The 18,910-nt window shown below is 41.0% G+C and overlaps 1 long non-coding RNA gene across 4 annotated transcripts in view; it reads left to right on the top strand.

The window, feature by feature from the left end:
- The first annotated feature begins 236 nt into the window (after positions 1–236).
- Positions 237–18,910, top strand: part of LOC111756564 (uncharacterized) — a 44,760-nt gene continuing 26,086 nt past the window's right edge. Inside the window, exons 1-5 of one of the 4 annotated variants that reach the window (XR_010040715.1) lie at positions 237–3,895; positions 5,388–5,486; positions 7,261–7,399; positions 8,625–8,749; positions 10,328–17,215. This is a non-coding gene — a long non-coding RNA (uncharacterized LOC111756564). Of the gene's footprint in view, positions 5,487–7,260; positions 7,400–8,624; positions 8,750–9,299; positions 17,216–18,910 lie in introns of those variants that run through there. The other 3 variants (XR_010040716.1, XR_010040714.1, XR_010040717.1) reach the window with 3 other exon arrangements.

An 18,910-nucleotide genomic window follows, 5' to 3' on the forward strand; every position in this document is an offset into this window, starting at 1 on the left:
TGTTAGATCAAATTTGAATCAGATTTTAAGAATTTGTAGTACATCTAGTGAATGATATAAAAGGGGAGTTCGTATTAATGAAATCAATACTCTGTTGTCAAAAATGTGCTAATGCTTTAAAATTTCAAGATGAGTTATAAATTTATATTGCTTATAAAGTACCATGAAATATAAATTTAATTTGTTGATTAATGATTTTTTGTTAGTTTCACTTTTCTACATAATACACTTTGATTTCTTCAATATGGTTTCCAACTCCAATTCTGGTGCAGACCATTTGCTTTGTGTAATTTCTACTCTTTTCATTTATACTTAAAATATTGATTTTTTGTCATCTTTTTGATCATGCAATTTATGCTGGTCTTGAATTTACTTTGTAGCCCAGGCTGTCCTTGAACATGCAGCAATCCTCCTGCCTTAGCTTCCTGAGTCCTGGGGTACAGCGACTTGGCACCATGCCTCACTGAATTATTTTTGAACTGCTATAGAATCTCTGACTGTGTGGTCTCTGATCCTTACAATGTTATTTGTAAATGTTTTTACATTGTGAGTTATTGGTGAAAGATATTGACTAATTCCTCTCATTGCTTTATTTTTGTTCTTGATTTCTGTATTTTTTCCTTTTGATGAACTTCTTTTTACAGTGCTGGTATGGTGGTCCTGAATTTCTTAAAGGGCTATTTGTCATGAAACTTCTTAATGTTTTCCTCAATTTGGAAAGGTATGTTTGTACAATATTATAATGTACAGTGAAGATTTTCTTTTGGACTTGATGAATTCCTACTAGTCCACCTGTCTAAAACCAAAGTCCATGTTGCATGCTTGTGATTTGATTTATGTTCCAACTTTCATAAAATGCCAGGAATTTGCGAGGCACACAAGGAGCCTGTGAAGTCACCCTCATTCTCCTCCCCTGTGTATTCAGGCTTCACTGGAGCACAGGTCCTTGTTACTCATGACCTCTTCCCACTCAGTCTTCTCTACTGACTCTGTAGACTCTGGGTCATCTGATTTGTTGCCGTGTTTGTCTTGTGAAGGTCATTACAATGGAGAAGGTTATTAATGAATTGTGCTTGGTAGGCAGCTGAGGTTCCCAAGGGATACAGACCTTAGTCACAATTTGCTCCTCTCAAGGCATCATCGTCTTTGTCTTCCACAACCTCAAGCAACTGGCTGTGCTTTTCCCCAGGCAAGTAGCACATGAGGGCAGCAGTCCACCCCAAGCAGGGAGGTTTATGTTGAGATTCTAACAGTGCGGGAAGAGCTTGTGGACCTTCATGCAGTAATAAATTCCAACATCCTCAGCTTCCACCCTGCTGATTTTGAGTGGGAAATGTATGCCTGACTCACTGCCACTGGATATTTTGAGACATAAAGGTGTTTCTTAAAATGTTATAAATCATACGCGATGGAGGGCACCCTGGCATCTGTATAAGTGAATTGAGGAGATGTTTGCCTCCTAGATCAGGAGGCTTTGATTTGATCTGCAGGAGATGGAGGCTGAGTCTCCAGTGGTGATGGACAGACAGAGTAGATTCTGGCTCATCTCAACAACTCAGTGTATCCCAAAATAATGAAGAAGGAGGATCAGTACATTTTTATGATTTTCTATTTTTATAAGTTGCAAACTGCATTTTTAATTTTGATGTATAAAGAAAACTATTCAAATTTTAAAAGTTAGGTAAATTTTGGTGCATTTTAAGTATACATGGTGATGCAACTTCATAGGGAACTGGCTCCAGTACATGATATAGGTTGATTCCTTTATCTCCATTCCTCTCTACTCTCCTCAGTCCTTGATCCCCTCCTTATTTACAAAACCTTTGTTTCCATTTTTCCTTCTTTTATCATTTTTTCTTCTGTCTTTCCGTACCCTAGTTCCCTTTCCCATTTGAACATTTTCTTACTATTTCACATCTGTTATGCCTTTTGATACTCACTCTTTTAAGCTCTCACAGTGGAGAAACAATGTGGTATGTACACTTGTGATGAGCATTTGTGTTGCTTCTAAGACTTGGTTAATACGAACCAGGCTGCTCTTCACAGTGAAGGTGCCAGTCTCATATTTGTAAAACCTTCCATGTCCTTGGAGCCCCTGGTACCTGGGACAGACTAGGATGAGGCCAGTGAGTCATTTGCCTTGGGTGCAAAAATGAAGAAATTGCCCACATCTGTGTCACTTGTATGATTAACTTCAAAGCATCTAAAGTTGTGCAAAGACCATCTAATAGTAAAAAAAAAATCAGAATTGTGGTGGAAACAAGATCTTGTGAACAAATAAAAATGGGGATTGTGGCAATATATGATATTGCTAGGCCTATTTGGTTGGTGATTTTGGTCGTGTTTCTGCCACGAGTTGCGAGCAGTGGCTGGGTTGAAAGTGGCATTGCAAGTGTCTATTGCAAGGTTATTAGACTCGAAGACACTTGATGTCTGTAACATGGAGAATGGCTTGTGTGCTGTTCTTGGCTGGGACAAGGGTGTGTGCCGGGTTTAATTCTAAAGACTGCAAGAGCCCTGGATCATGTTAGGAGGACGATGGAAATGATGTTTCACCAGTGTTCTATATGAGCCAGTTTTCAATAAATAAAATGAAAATAACAGACACACTAAATTCATGGAGCTTCCCGAGATATCTGTGGCAGTTCTGCTGGAGTTGAATTAGGTCACACTGTTGTAAGCAAAATATTGCAAAAAACAGTGTCACTGGGCACTTGCAGGGCATAAAGCTGACCAGAAGAGGGTAGCACATACACACTTCTGTAGGTGAAGCCTTCAGTTTGTTCCTTCTGCTCAAGGTGCTCTGATCCCACAAGTGAAACTTTTTGGTTGGTTTTATAGCAAGGATCCCCAAGGGAAATGTCCTTTGCATGTAATACAGATAAAGTTTACTGTTGAAAACAAAAGTCGTTTTATTAATGTTATTTTGTCTCTGGTCCATGAATTTCTCTCAGTTTCACTCATTCTTTCTTGCCATTTTTATCTTAGTAGCCAGTCCTTCTTGGCCTCCCTCGTGGATTTCTCTTCATATCATTGCTTTCCACACTGTGTTGCCTTCAGGGTCCCAGTCTGCTTTCATCTGTTTCTGCTCGTCTGTCCTTCTGAGTTCCTCCTCACGTCTCAGCACAGGTCCCTGATCTCCAGAATCCCTCCTGTGTCTCTGGGTTAGGACATCACCAGCTGGAGTCATGGGACATCTCGAAATTCTCTCCTGCTCCCTCCCATGTCCTCAGTCCCCCGCCACTCCTTGCTGCTTCCCTTCCACACCCCTGATCTCACAATACATGGTTTCAAATTCAACAGTTGCAGAAACTCAAACCTGTAGAACAGTTATCATGTTTTTTTTTAATATTTTCACACACAAAACATTCAGAAGGAGAAGAAAGTTCATTATTTTGCCTTTACAATACAGTAACCATCTGCTTACTTTTCACTACAGCCTCTGTTGGGTCAAGGGTGTGTACAAGGAAGACCTCAGCGTAGAGAGTTTTCTTCTCTCTCTTCCATGACACAGCTCCTTGCTGCTCTGCTCTTTTCCTCATGTTCCCTGGCAGAGGCCTCAGCTGCAGCTTTTTGTTCTGATTCTTCAACCTCTTCCTCTCACAGAGAGCAGGCTGTGCTGTGCTGCTCCCCAGACAGCAGTGCAGGAGGGCAGCTGGGCCTCCCCAGGCAGGGAGGTTTGTGTTCGGGACTGTAGAACTGTGAGAGGAAGATGTGTACCTTGAAACTGTAATAAACTCCAGCATCTTCGGCCTCCAGCCTGCTGATTGTGAGTGTGAAATCTGCCCTCACCCACTGCCACTGAACCTGTCAGAGAGATGCCAGAATATTGGTTGGAACCCTCATAAATCACACCCCTTGGAGCCTGGCCTGGCTTGTGCACAACCCAATACAGGTAAGTGTCTCCATCACAATGCAGGAGGCTGTGACTGGACCTGCAGGAGATGGAAGGAGTCTCTCCAGTGGCGACAGACAGAGAGAGTGGGGTCTGGGTCATCAGAACATCTTCCATGGATCCTAAAATGATGAAGGAGAAGTGAAATATCAGGAACCAACATCATGAGCCTTTTTGATAAATTCTGTGTTTTGTCACTGTTAAGTGAAATTAATATTTTTACATTAATGTACAGTAAAGAGTTTTCAAATTTGATATTGCATCCAAGAATTCTAATCAAAGAATCCCTCTAGAATTCATCTGAGCATCCCTGTTTTTCTTTGTGAAATTTTCATCAGAGGACGTGTCCTTAGTTCTTTGGGGACTTTCTTGACTCCCTGATCTAACATCACACACCCATGCTTCAAGTCAGGGCTGCACATTTCACATATGGACAGAAGTCAGCCAGGTGGCAATGGGACTCACCTTTTGACCCAGTGCCCCTCCTCATCTCCCTGTGTCCTTACCAGTGATCCAGACCAGTAGCGGCCACATCGGCTGAATATGGAGCCTCATTTTGTGAAATTTAACTTAAGAGTCCTGATCAGTCAAGGCAAAGTTACAGCCAGCTTTTATCTGAGACTTGCTTGGGAAGTTCCTCCATGGGGACAATATGCAAATTCCCTGGTGGGTGAAGAGGTGCAGAAGGAGTGCAGAGCATGGTGGGAGGCTTCTCATGTGGGCCCAGTGGTATCAAGTGTCCTCTGTGTCGGGGGAATCAATGGAGCTACAGTCCATGCTGTGTGCAGCAGTAGGTACCAGGATCCCTTGGAAAATCAGCATCTGCAGCAGGGGCACCGTGCTCAGGGCTGTGCCCACCCCAGACAGGACTGCAGTCCCCAGGATACAGGGGTGTGCAGATCAGTCTCTGGGAGGGGAAGGCTCATTCCTCTTAGAAAGAAGCAATTCTCACCTCATGAGAACTCATTTTTAGTCCTTTCTACTGTTAGCAGCGTGTAGCAGAGCTGTTAACTCTTCTCATGTGACTCGCTGAACTCTCATCATCTTAGAAACAAATATTAGATATAATCTTCCTTGACCTGGAAATGAAATGACATAGGGCAGCAAACTGAAAAGAATATGATACAGAGAAAAGTATCTGTCTTTTCGTTGGAGATCAGTAACTCTGTTGAAGGCAAGAAGTAAAAGAAAACTAAATATGCCTTATATAGACGATGTGAAATTCTTTGCATTTAGATTTTGAAACTGGTAAATACCTGGTCACGACTGTTCTTTTGTAGATATGTATATCCTTATACACACACACACACACACACACACACACACACACACACACAAAATCACACACACAATCACATAACCCAGATAATAAAATAACCTTTTCATAGCTATCCTTTGTTTTAATAGATGTTAGGCAACTTTCGTCCATAATTTAAAGAGACATTCTCAATGTCAGAATGTCATGATTGAATCCAGTGTTTTAACCTTTCAGGATGATTTGAATCAATGACTGGCATGGTCCTGGAGTTTATCTGAGATGGTCACTGTGGAAAGGGCATCAGTTGGAAACTTCCTCCAAAGCTGTGAGAGGGTAAAGCCATGCTGTCTTTAGTCTATAAGTTCGTGTTATTTGTTATGACAACCCAAGAGGTGCAGGGCACCTCTCACATATTTTGGAAAGTGTGTTAGTGCCAAAATGAGCAAAGGAGGATTCTGTAATGTGTGATTTTTTGTACATGATACACTCTCTGTATGTGCTTATCACCCTCTGTGTGTGTGTGTGTGTGTGTGTGTGTGTGTGTGTGTTCAGGGTTAAACCTGGGACTTTCACACTGAGCTACATCAGTCTTTTCTATTTCTTAGATTTTGAGACTGGGTCTCACTGTGTTTTTCAGTTTCCCAGCTGTGGTTCCATCTCTCTATATTCCTGCTTCAGCCATCTGTGTGCTGGGATTCCAGGTGTGCACCATCTGTCTTAGGTGACTTACCTTGTGAGTGTGTGTGTTCTTTCTAAATAGGGGAAGAGGTTGGAAAGTTCATTTATTGGACCTGTCTGGACTTGTAAGGCCATTTCATCATCTTTCTCACATGAATGAGAAGTAGCAGGTGAAAAGGAAGAAAATAAATTTCAGCTCACCGGAGCAGTCTCAAGGCAAAGTTGTGAAGTTTAACAAAGATGCAGAGGAGACCACAGTTGTTAGCATCAGATTTGGATGCAGTGAGTCAGCTTTCATATTCTTGTCCTTGGAAGTTAGGACATTTTAAGGACCACATGCAGTTTGGCTGTGTTATATTAAAGTATCCCAGCATCTTAGGTGAGACTTACATCAGAGTATAAGAATTTATTTTAATATTTTATATCTAAGAACATAATTATACTAATAATCTTCTGAAAGCAACATTAAAGGTGATAATACATTAGTTCATGTATTTGTTTTCTAATATTATGAGTCTCTGACTTCGTTGTCTATGGCTCTTTCAACAGTGTTCCTGAGCATTCTTGAGCACTTTCTTGCTTGTGTCAGCCTCCAGACAGGTCTTCATCAGGGCACCTCCTCCACAAGGCTACCTGGAACCAGCTTCAGGGTTGGAAGCTCCCAATCTGTCTGAAGCAGACATTTCTGGAGTATAAATCTTTCCTGGTATTGAATATGCCCTAGGGCCTCAGGCATCTTTGATGACAAATAATAAAAATGGGTGGCAAATCTGTCCCTTTCCTGTCTCTTTCCTCTTCTCTCTCATCACTCTCCTGTGTCTTCCTGTCTGCTTTCTGTCTTTGCTGGGCCTCCCCTTCCCTTTTGTTAGTTCTCTCTTTTGTGTGGTTTCTTGGCCCCTTTTATTACCTGGTGACTATTGTTAATCTGAGGAAGCCTGGTGTCACTCTGTAAGACCCACGAACTTTAAATGTATTATTTATTTGAAGCTAAAACTCCCCGCATCACATCTAGTGGCTGTATCTGGGGAGTTTCTAAATTGATCTTTAGGCTGCTTCCTCATCTTGAGACTCCTGCGAGGAAACCCTCACCTGTGGTTTCTGCACCCTGGAGGGCCCTCTCATTCCTCCTCTGTGCCCATTGTTCCTCAGTCTTCACTGATGGCAACATTTCATCTCTCGGAACTTTGTTCAGAGTCGTGACCATTTGTGCACCCTCCTGTCTGCTCTCCTAATGTCGGCACTGTGTAACCTCAGTCAGCACTGCTGATGGATGTGACTCTGCACCCCACATCTTGCTTCTGATCTCCCAGTCTCAGTTAATGAATAGAAAGTGATATGAACAGGGGAAACATTTTGCCCTGGTAGAAAGAATTTTCTACCTAATCCGCTTCATATATGCATTTTAATTTGAAATTCAATGCTTTTTTAGGGGCATAAATATACAACAGGGAAGAAGAGTCTCCCAGCCACACATCATTGTGAAAAACACGGAAGCATCTTAAGGCGCTGTGTATGAGTCATCTCTTCCGAACTTGCTTGTTCTGCCAGTGTGTACTAGAAACACACAGGTGTGTTCAGTGTTGCCCACATAAGAGCAGAGAGTGATGGGAGCTTTGTCATGCAATGTAAATGTTAGGAGTGGATCCGCCAAGATCTTTGTGATTCTGGTATCTCTAGATATCGTGAATAGAATTTGCAAATGTAGATTCTAACAAAATGGAAAATCTCACTTTTCTCTAAAACTGAGTAACAATTTGCCGAGATTACATATTTCTCATTAAAGGGAACGTGAATACTGGGCATCAGGAATATGTAAAACATGCCTTCATGGTACAGGCAACAGCTGTAGTTGTAGTGTGTTCCTGGTGAGGGGAGGTTGCCCTCAGTATGGCACCTGGGAAATTCTGAGGGCATGGACAGTGCCATCACCTGAGTATGGCTGTGGAAACATAGCAGTGCAGTTGTCAAAGAAAATATACCTTAATTCTAAGCAAAATTTACTGAACCTAAACTCCTCTGGAAAAAAAATAATTTTACACTGGGACCTTTGTAGTTTTGTGGTATCTATGACCATCTTGGAAATAATGAAAACAAAATCATGCGTTAGGTAGCACAATTCTTATGTGGGTGAAAATTTTTCTAACACAAAATTAGAAGCTAATTTCTATCTTAGAACTTTACACAGAAACTATGTTTAAGGAACTAAGTGAAAATTTAAAGAATTATTTTACAAAAAGATTTGTGACACTTTCTAATACAAATGGTGGCTGTGCATGGACATCACCTGAGTACAAGACTCACACACGGACTCAGGGTCAGTTGGGCAATTGATGTACTGGACCTGCGAGGTGGTGGCTTTGATGACATCACAGGGGCACAGGCTGGGCTCAAGCTCATTGTTCACACTCACCCTGATGCTGTTTCAGAGCAGACGGGGGTCAAAGCACTGCATCCCACACCCTCCTCTTCCATCTGCAGCTGGAAACTTACCCAACCTGTCAGCTCCATGGTGTTGACCTGGGGCCTGCACATTTCTTCCCTGATGTCAGAGGTGTGTTAATGTGGGTGGGAGATAAGACCAGAGAGGAAGATAGACTATTGAATTTGCATTTGGTGAATTATACGTGATGTTAGGTAAATTAATTTTTCCTGTGCCAAATATTTCTCAAGTGGAAATTACAGCATGTCTGAAAATTTCCTGTGAGAAGTAAATAAATTAGCACATGAAAGTTGCTGAGCATAGAATCTAGGAATGTGCCATGTTCTCAATGAGTTCTTATTCTCCTTGTTCAGGTTCAGTTTAACAGGAACCAGAGCGCTGGCTGATGAGGAGCAGGAACAACAGCAGCAACCACAGGCACCACCAGAGAGAACACCATGGGAAAGACACGGAAAACCAGTACTCTGCTGGTACTGTTGTAAGTTTTCTGTTGCTTTGGAAATGCATCATAGGTGGACTTTAAGCCACCATCTGTGGTCCCCATGTGTGACCTTCTTGGTGGGTGGCTGTGACTGGAGGTTCCTTACCTATTTGTCCCCTTTAACATTCTCCTTAGAGAGACTGCAGATGAAGGAGTTTTCACGATGCTGTTGTCACTCATTTTAATTTTATTGTTATAAACTCCATGACATACACTGCTGTTTATTCAGCAGATAGTAAACAATAAAAGATACTGAATCATAAGGAATTTTTATACATTTATACTTGCAGCTACCATGGTAGATGTGACTTAAAAATTTTGGCCCTCATTTTCTCTGTTTCTGGATAATGTGCACCAGCATTTCCTATACTGTGGAAGCACTGCTAGGGATCGTTTATGTCTTACACACCCCACATTTCCTTCTAATGTCTCATTTTTCTGAGCAGACTTTTAGATTGAAGGTTGTTTCTCAGTAGTTTTAATCTTTTGTTTCTTCTCCTTCTTCCTCCCCTGCCCTTCCCTCCCCACCCCTTTCTCCCTCACTTAGTGCTTCTTTCACATGTGCTCTCCCCAGCCCATCCTTCCCTCATGTGTCTTTCTGTCTCTGTATTTATCCCTTTCAAGTGTGCGCTGTTATTTCCCAGGGTTGGATGGGCTGCTGTTCATAGTGAAGATGCCAATATCTTGTGAATAAAATCCTCCATGTCCTTGGATTCCCTGGTTCCTGGGACAGACTATGGTGAGGCCAGTGAGGCATTTGCCTAGGGTCCAAAACTGAAAAACTGTGCACATCTCTGTTACTTGTATAACAAATGTTAATGCATCCAAAGATGTGCAAAGGAATTGCACTTTCTAGGAAAAAATCAGAATTGTAGGTGAAAACAAGACCTTCCTTGTGAACATATAAATTTCACTAGGGATTGTGACAATATGATTTTGTAAGTGTACTTGGTTTGTGATTTGGATTGTGTTTCTGCCACCAGTTGGTATCAGTGGCTGGGTTGATAGGAGCATTACAAGTGTGTTCTGCAAGATCATTAGAGCCTAGGACACTTGATTTCTGTAGCATAGAGAATTGTTTCTGTGCTGTGCATGCTGTGCTTGGTTGGGGCAGGGGTGTGTGCCAGGGTTAATCCTAAGGACTGCATGATCACTGGATCACTTTAGGAGGACTACAGAAATGATTATTCATGAGTGTTGTGCATGATCCAGTTTCCAATAATAAAATGAAAAAAAATGAAAACATTAAAAGCCTAAAGTTTCCTGAGATATCTGCGGCAATTCTGCTGATGTTGAATTAGGTCTGTCCTAGTCAGGGGTTGTACACAGAGAACAATTTATATCAGGACATGGAGTTTTTATTATTTTTATAACGGTCACCGGAAGTTAACACAGGAGAATGCAGGAAATCTATCCACAACACCAACAATACAGATTATTTAGTCAAGAGTCTAAATCCCATGGCAATGTCCCACATGAGTCCAGATAAAAACCCAGAGCTCAGAACAACGCCTCCCCGAGTCCAACTGCAAGTCCAGAGCCCACAAGAGGGACTCGCACCAGTCTCTTTTACAGATTCGTGCCGCGAAAACCCAAGGGTCAGCGGTGGAAGCCAGAAAGTCTATACCAGCAGGATGAAGGAGCTGTGCTAGTGGGATGAGGGTTCTACACTGGAGCCGAGAAGTCACACTCACATCAAAGAGCAGGGCTGTCCTGAAAGGCACCCCAGGTGTCCTTAGCGACACGGAGGCCCCGAGCTCCTCCAACGACAAGCACAGTCAGGTATGTGCCAAGAAGCAGCGTGACGAGTTCATCCTGGAGAACATGTCTTCCACCCTGGAGCCAGGAATCAATGCTCGATATGAAGACCAAAGCTTCTCCAGGAGAACCAACAGCTCAGACAGCAACTCATAGGAGAACCCAGAATGTCTCCTTAATGCCTCAATCCCTCCCAACACCTCTCTTCTTCTCCACCTATTTATCCTGGCAACACTCTTCAGGTGGAGAATCTTCTCTCACTGCATGCTGATGTAATCCAGCTGGCGTTAAGTTGAGCACCAGTTTTCAAACCATAAGAAGGTCACAGTGTTGTAAGCAAAATATTGTAATAAATAGTTTGAAAGAGGCTGAACAATGTTGCTAGGCACTTGCAGTGTAAGAAGGTGACCAAAAAAGGGAAGCACATGCACACTTCTGTAGCTGAAACCTTCAGTATCTTCCTGCTCAAGGTCCTGTGATCCCACAAATGAAAGGATCCCCAAGGGGAAATTGCATTTGAATGTAACATAGGTTAAGTTTACATTTGAAAACCGAAATATCATTCTACTAATGGTATTTTGACTCTGGGACATGAATCTCTCTTAGTTTCACTCTTTCTTTCTTTCTTTCTTTTTATTTTTATCATAGTAGCCAGTGCTTCTGTGCCTCCCATTGGATTTCTCTTCATCTCTTTGCTTTCCACACCGTGTTACCTTCGGGGTCTCATCTGCTTCCATCTGTTTCTGCTCACTTTCTCCTTTGGAATTGTTCTTCATAACTCAGTGCAGGTCTTGGATCTCCAGAATCCCTCCTGTGCCTCTGGGTTAGGTCATGACCAGCTGGAGTCATGGGACATCTCAAAATTCTAACCTGTTCCCTTCCATGTCCTCAGTCCCCAGGCCACTTGTTGCTGCTTCCCTTCAACTCCCCTGGTCTCACTACATATGTTTTCAAATTTTCTAGTTGCACAGATTCAAACTTTTGGAACACTTATTGTGATTTTTTTTTTACCATTTTCTTACACAGCACATCCAGAAATACAATGAAGTTCATTTGTTTTGTCTTTAAAATACAGTCACCTTCTGCCTACTTTTCGCTACACCATGTGTTGGGTCAAGAGTGTGCACAAGGAGGACCTCAGAGTGGAGAGATTTCTTCTCTCTTTCTCTTCCATGACACAGGTCCTTGCTACTCTGCTATCTTTCTCACTTTCTGTCCCAGGCAGAGGCCTCAGTTGCAACTTGTTGTTCTGGTTGTTCAGCCTCTTCCTCTCACACCTCAGGATGTTCTGTGGTACTCCCAAGACCACAGTGCAGGAGGGCAGCTGGGCCTCCCCTGGCAGGGAAGTTTGTATTTAGGCTTGCATCACTGTGAGAGGCACATGTGTACCTTGATAACTGTAATTAAGTCCAACATCTTCAGGCTGCACCTTGCTGATTTTGAGTTTAAAATCTGTCCCTGAACTACTGCCACTGAACCTCTCTGAGATACCAGAATATTGGTTGGAAGCCTCATAAATCACACCTCTTGGAGCCTGGTCTGGCTTTTGCACAACCCAATGCAAATAAGTGTCTCCATCACTATGCAGAAGGCCCTGACCGGCCCTGCAGGAGATGGAGGTCGTTTCTTCAGTGGTGACTGACAGAGAGAGTGAGGTCTGGGACATCCCAACATCTCCCATGGGTTGTAAAATGGTTAAAGAGAATTGCAATGTCAGGAAACAACATCATGAGCCTTTTTCATAGATTTCTATGTTTTCTCATTATGAAGTGAAATTAATATTTTTATCTTAATCTACAATGAAAAATTTTCAAATTAGAGATTGTGTCCAAGATTTCTAATCCCAAGGATCCCTCTAGAATTCATCTGAGCCAGCCTGTCTTTCTTTGTGGCAATCTTCATCAGAGGCCAGTTCCTCAGACCTTTGGGAATTTTCTTGACTCCCTGATCTAACCTCACTCACCCATGCTTTAAGTTAGGGTGGCACATCTCACATATGGACAGAAGTCAGCTCAGCAGCAGTGGGATGCAGAAACTCACCTTGACAACCAATCCCCCTCCTCACCTCCGTGTGTCCTCACCAGTGATCCAGAGCAGTAGCAGCCCAGGGGCTGACGAGGGAGTCTCATTTTGAGAAATTAAACTGCCGAGTTCTGATCAGTCAAGGCCAAGTTAGAGCCAGCTTTCATCTGAGACTTGCTTGGAAAAGCTTCCCTGGGGACAAAATGCAAATCCCCTGATGGGTGCAGTGGTGCAGAAAGAGTGCAGAGCATGGAGGGAGGCTTCTCATGTGAGCCCAGTGGTATAAAATGTCCTCTGCATTTGGAAGAAACAATTGAGTTACAGTCCATGCTGTGTGCAGCAGTGGGCACAAGGATGCCTTGGAAAATTTGCATCTGCAGCAGGGACACAGTGCTTAGGGCTCTGCCCACCCCAGAAAGTTCTGCAGTCCCCAGGATACAAGGATGTGTGCAGATCAGTCTCTGGGAGGGAATGCTCATGCCTCTTAGCCTCCTGCAAGAGGAGGAAGCAATTCTCCCTTCATGAGAACACATTTTTATTCCTTTCTACTGTTAACAGCACGTAACAGAGCTGGTAAGCCCTTTTGACATCACTGTTTGAACTCTCATCATCCCAGAAACAGGTACTAGATATAACCTTTTCTTTGACCTAGAAATTAAATGTCATAGGAGCATCAAAACCAAATCATGATACAGAGAAAAATATTTGTCTTCTGGTTGGAGATCAGTAACTGTTGAAGGTAAGAAGTAAAAGAAAAAAAAATAAACTATATATATATATATATTTCGATAAATTACTTGTTATTAGATTTTGAAATTGGTAAATACCTGGCAAGCCTGTTCTCTTTTAGATATTTGTATCCTGATACACACACACACACATCCCCCAGTTTTAATTCTTACGCAAAAAAATCTCTTGGTTTTACATAAATGAATGAGACACAATTGATGCTACTTTTTTCTGAATGATCATAATGCAACATTTTCATAGCTACTCTGTTTTAACAGACATTGGGTAACCATGGTCCATAATTTAAAGAGGTATTCTAAATATCAGAATGGCATGATTGAATCCAATGTTCTAACATCTCAGGGCAATTTGACCAATAGTGACATGATCCTAGAGTTTATAAAAATGGTCACAGTGGAAGGTGATTTAACTTGTTTTTTTTAAGTTAAAAAAATAAAGAATATTAAGATAAAAGATGGCATAACAACACAAGTCAGAACAGAACAATTTAAGCAACATAGTGTTTCACCTCAAGATAACCCAGTATAACAGTAGGTACCATAGTGTCCACTTCCTTGAAATATTTGTGTATACCTTCATATACTATAGCAGCAAACATAACAAGACAGTGTAAAACCATTTAAGAGGATGAAAGTATTACAGGGTATTTAAAGCCAACTAACGAATAATGAACAATGGTTTCTATATTACCTACTTGTCTATAAAAAGCTTTGTGTATACTATCACATATACTAAAATCCAGTAAGATACAACATGATAAAACCGATGGAGACAGGAGAGCAAAAGCTTGATGGGACTTCAAAACAAGCTGATATTACATCAGCACTAGCTAATTTAATGTCTTGTTTTCTTCAAAATAGCTGTTCATACTATCACAGACAATAAAATCAAACACCCCAGAATAAAACCATTCCAATTAATGAATGAAAACATTATAAGGCTTCAAAATATAATGGGGAATCATGATTACCACATACTTTTATGTGTTCTTACTATTTCTTACACTAGGTAAATATTCGGTATTTATACATGTGAGTTTGATTTATTTTGCTTATGAGTATGTTCTAAAGCTGTGTCCATTTATTTACAAATACCTTACTGTGATCATTCTTTATAGTTGAGTCTCCATTGTATAAAAATACCACAACTTTTATCCATTCCTCAGTTGATGGACACTTAGGTTGTTTCCAAGATCTGGCTATTACAAACTGTGCTGCTATGAATCTGGGTGCACATATATCACTGTGATATGAAGTCTTCAGTTCTTCAGGGAATTAGCCTAGAAGTGAAATAGCTGGAACAAATGGGACCTCCAATCCCAGCTTTCTGAGAAATCTCCAAACTGACCTCCAAAATGGTTGCAACAGTCTACATTCCCACCAACAGTGCAGGAGAGTTCCTTTTTCCCCACAGCCTCTTCAGCATTTGTTGTTGGTAGTTTTCTTGCTCCTGGCCATTCTATCTGGAGTGAGATGGAATCTCAGTGCGGTTTTAATTTGCATTCCTCTAATAAGTCGTGCTGATGAACATTTTTCATGTATTAATTTGCCATTTGTATTTCTTCATCTGAGAATTGTGTTTTCATCTCAGATGCCCATTATTGGATTGGATCCTTGAATTTTGGGGTCTGATTTTTTTTTTAATTTCTTATATGTTTTAGACAGAAGTCCTTTGTCTGAGGCACAGTATGATAAGTTTTTTTTTCCCAGTTTGTAGGTTTTCGTTTCACTATGCTAGAGATTTATTTTGATGTGCAGAAACTTTTAATAAGACATGAGCCCAGTTGTGATTCTGGGAAGTATTTCCCATGCATTTTGATTCCTGTTCATGAATTCTCTACCTACCCCTATGTCTTCAATGTTTTTACCCACTTTGTTTTCCAATATACTTAGTGTTTCTGTTTTAATATTCATATCTTTGATCCATTTGAATTTTAATTTTATACATGGTGATAGGCATGGGTCTAGTTTTGGTTTTTGGCATATGGAGAGTCAGTTATTTCAGCACCATTTATTAAAGAGACTGTCTTTATTCCAGTGAACATGTTTGGCCCCTTTATCAAAGATAAGGTGGTTGAGTATCTTTGTAGCTGTGGTTGTACCTTCTAATCTATTCCACTGATCTTTAGATTGATTTTTATTGCAGTACCAGGTTGATTTTACTACAGTTGATTTGTAGTATAACTTCAAGTCAGGGATTGTGATGCCTTCTGCCTTGTCTTTGTGGCTTAGAACTGTCCTTGCTCTTCTAGGTCTCTCCTCACTCCAGATGAAAGTTAGGAGTGATTTCTCGAAATCTATGAGGTATATTGATGGTATTTTTATCAGGATTCAGTGAATCTGTATAACAGCTTTGGGAGAATGGCCATTTTCACAATATTTATTCTTCCTATCCATGAGCAAGGGATGTCTTTCCACTTTCTGAGATCCTCTTCATTTTATCTTTTTCAGTTTATTATAATTTTTCCTATGTAGATCTTTCACATCTTTTGTGAAAATAATTCCTAAATATTTCATTTCTTTGGTTGCTAATGTGAAGGGTGTGGCTTCTCTTATTTCTCTCTGTGTGATTTTGTTGTTAGTGTATGGAAATGCTATTGATTTTTGAGTATTGATTTTGTATCCAGCTGCATTTCTAAATTTACCTACTATATCTAGAAATCTTTCAATGGGGTTTTTCATTGGGGTCTTCTATGTAGAGATGCATGTCATCTGCAAAGAATGATACTTTAACTTCTTCTAGGGTTTTAAGTTTTAACTTCCTCAAAAGCTATGAGAGAGTAAATCCAAGCTGTCATTCATCTATAAGGTTATGTAATTTTTTATGACAGCTCTAGAGTTGCTGCATGCCTCTCACACATTTGGGAAAGTGCATTTGTGAAAAGTTACGTAAAGGAGGATTCTGTAATGTGTGCTCTAATTGTCCATAAAATATTCTCTGGATGTGCTTATCCCCCTCTATGTGTGATGGGTGGGTTTTGGCTGTTAAACCTAGAACATTCACACTGAACTACATCATGCATCCTTTGTATCTCTTTGATTCTGAGACTGGGTCTTATATCAGTGTTCAGCTGCCAAGTTTCTGCTCCACTGTTCATTCTCCTGCCTCAACCTCAGTGTGCTGGGCTGACAGTCATTCACTATCTCGTGTGACTTTGTTTTCTGAATGTGTGGGTTCTCTCCAAATAGTCCGAGAGGTTGAAACATTCACTTGTTGGACCTGTGTCATCTCTTAAGGCCTTGATCCTCATCTGTGTCACATGAATAAGTAATAAATGAAATGAAATAAAATAAATTTAGCTCATTGAGGCCATCAGATATCAAAGTTCTAAAGTTTAACACAGATGTAGAGGAGACCACGAGTTGTTAGCATCAGACATTTAGTACACATTGAGCTGTTGTACTAAATTTTTAAAAAACTAAAATAGTTAGTTAAAAGATAGTTACTAGCAAAAATATTTAGTTAAAAGGATAGTTATTAGCAGAATTGTCTTTCTGTTCTGTGCTCATTACCCTAGTAACTACGAAGCACCAACCATTTCGTTATAGATTGACTGCCTGCGATGTTCATATTGTGTCATTTAGTATGTCATTTAGTAACCTGTTTGCTTTGTCAACCTTTGTTCCCTTTGCCAGAAACAAATTATGCTGTGTCAACCATTGTTCCCTTTATGAGAGACAAATGTTCCTGGAATTGGCAGACCAAGGACTATGAATTGACTAACCACCCCCTGTGAAATGCCTGTGACCTCATGCAAAGGGCAACAAAGGCTCACCTTGGTTCTGTTTCTTATCGCTATGTACTTAATGATCAATGAGCTAATCATAAATGAACTATAAAAATCTGTCAAAATTCTAGCGCAGGTGCACAGCTTTGCAAACTCCATCTGCACTGTGCTACTGAGTACCAGCTTAAATAAAGTGTTCTTTTACAGATGTCTTGACCCTCCTTTGTGATTAATATCTTGGGAGCCTTGTTTTAGGGTACAACAGCGTCAGCTTTCATATTCTTGTCCTTGTAAATCAGGACATTTAATAAACCACATGAAGTTGGGCTGTGCTATATTGAAGCATCCCAGCATCGTGGTGAGAGTCACATCAGAGTACAAGAATTTATGGTAATATTTCATAACTAAGACAATAATCATAGCAATAAACTCCTGAAAACAAAAGTAAAGGGGACATCATATTGATTAAATCAAATAATAAATCACAAATTGAATTGTGAATAGTATTTTTCATGATTATAAAGATGATTTGAATGATTTACACTGGGTATAAAAAGGATGGAGATGTTCATTTTACACAGCTGATTAGTTTTATTTTTTCCTTTAGTTTCCTTCATTTTCCAAATAATAACAAGTTTATGATTGATTTCCTCAGTATCTTCCCCTAAGTACCAAATCAGAAGTATGGGAAATGTCCTTTTCCATCTGATATTTTCACTGATACTGAGTTTATCTATTTGAATTTTAGTACCTTGAATCTCTGACTTTGTAATCTACGGCACTTTACATAGCATTTGTGAGCATTCTTGAGGATTTGGCATAGTTGTGTCCTCCTACTGACAGAGTTTCAGGTGGGCACCTCCTCAAGAAGGCTGTGTTTATCCACTTTCAAGACTGAAAACTCCCAATCCTTCTGAAGCAGACTTTGTCGAAATACAGATATATTGGCCATATTGATCTACACTTATTACTTCCAAGAAATCTTATTTGTTTTTAATCTCATCATTTCCCAATGTACTTAGAGCTCTCTTTTTACTGCATAGAAGTTGTGGGAAGGATAATTTCTACTGTCCCTTTGATGTTCACTTCACTCTGAGAGAGCCCTTCTTAGCCAGCTTAGTTTAGCATGCCCAAGAGCCCATGCAGAGTGAGTTGTGGCCCAGGCGGCTGCTGCAGAACTCTTGCCCCGGGTGGAGAATGGAGCTCTGGTTTGCTGCGCTCTTCAGTACTTTCCAGATGAATGTGACAGCAGCTCAGGCAGGTTCAGTGACAAACAACAAAAATTGTGTACCAAATCTGTCCCTTACTTGTGTCTTTTCTCTCCCATCTTCTGCCTCTTCCTCCCTGATTTCTTTGTTTGCTCTTCCTTCATTCCATTTTGTTGGTTCTCTCTTTTGTTTGTTTTCTCCACCCTGTTTCAGTGGAACATGAGCCATCTGGAGAAAGTCCCAATAATTGGCAGCGAACCACTGTGGGGCTTCAGAAAACAGTGGACCCTAAGTGCTCAGTGCTGCAGCGCCTGGTGGGAGGTGGCCACATGAGACGCTTGTGGAGAGGGGAAAGGTCATCCTCGTGCTTTCTCAGAGCTGAAGCAGTTAGCCACTTTGCTTGAGGAGGACACTGCCCTGTGTGGAGACCAGTGGACCCATCACATGTGGCTGGTTGAGGGGCCTGGTTCTGATTATTGTGAGAGTAAGACTGAATAGTAGTTTGTTTCAGTGTAGAAGTCAGTGGTGCATTTGCTTCCTCTGCTTTGTGACACATTTGCAGATGTGCCCTGAGGTACACCTTGGCTCCATCCCTGAGAGTACAGGATGGAGAATTTTGCATGGCTGTGCGCCTACCTGGCCAGCAGGCTGCAAAGCTACATGCATGGCAGCAACTCCATGTGCATGCAGACA

The sequence above is a fragment of the Cavia porcellus genome, unplaced genomic scaffold, assembly GCF_034190915.1.
Source record: "Cavia porcellus strain 051 isolate PalLab524CR breed Dunkin Hartley unplaced genomic scaffold, mCavPor4.1 scaffold_18, whole genome shotgun sequence".
Classification (NCBI taxonomy): Eukaryota; Metazoa; Chordata; class Mammalia; order Rodentia; family Caviidae; genus Cavia; species Cavia porcellus.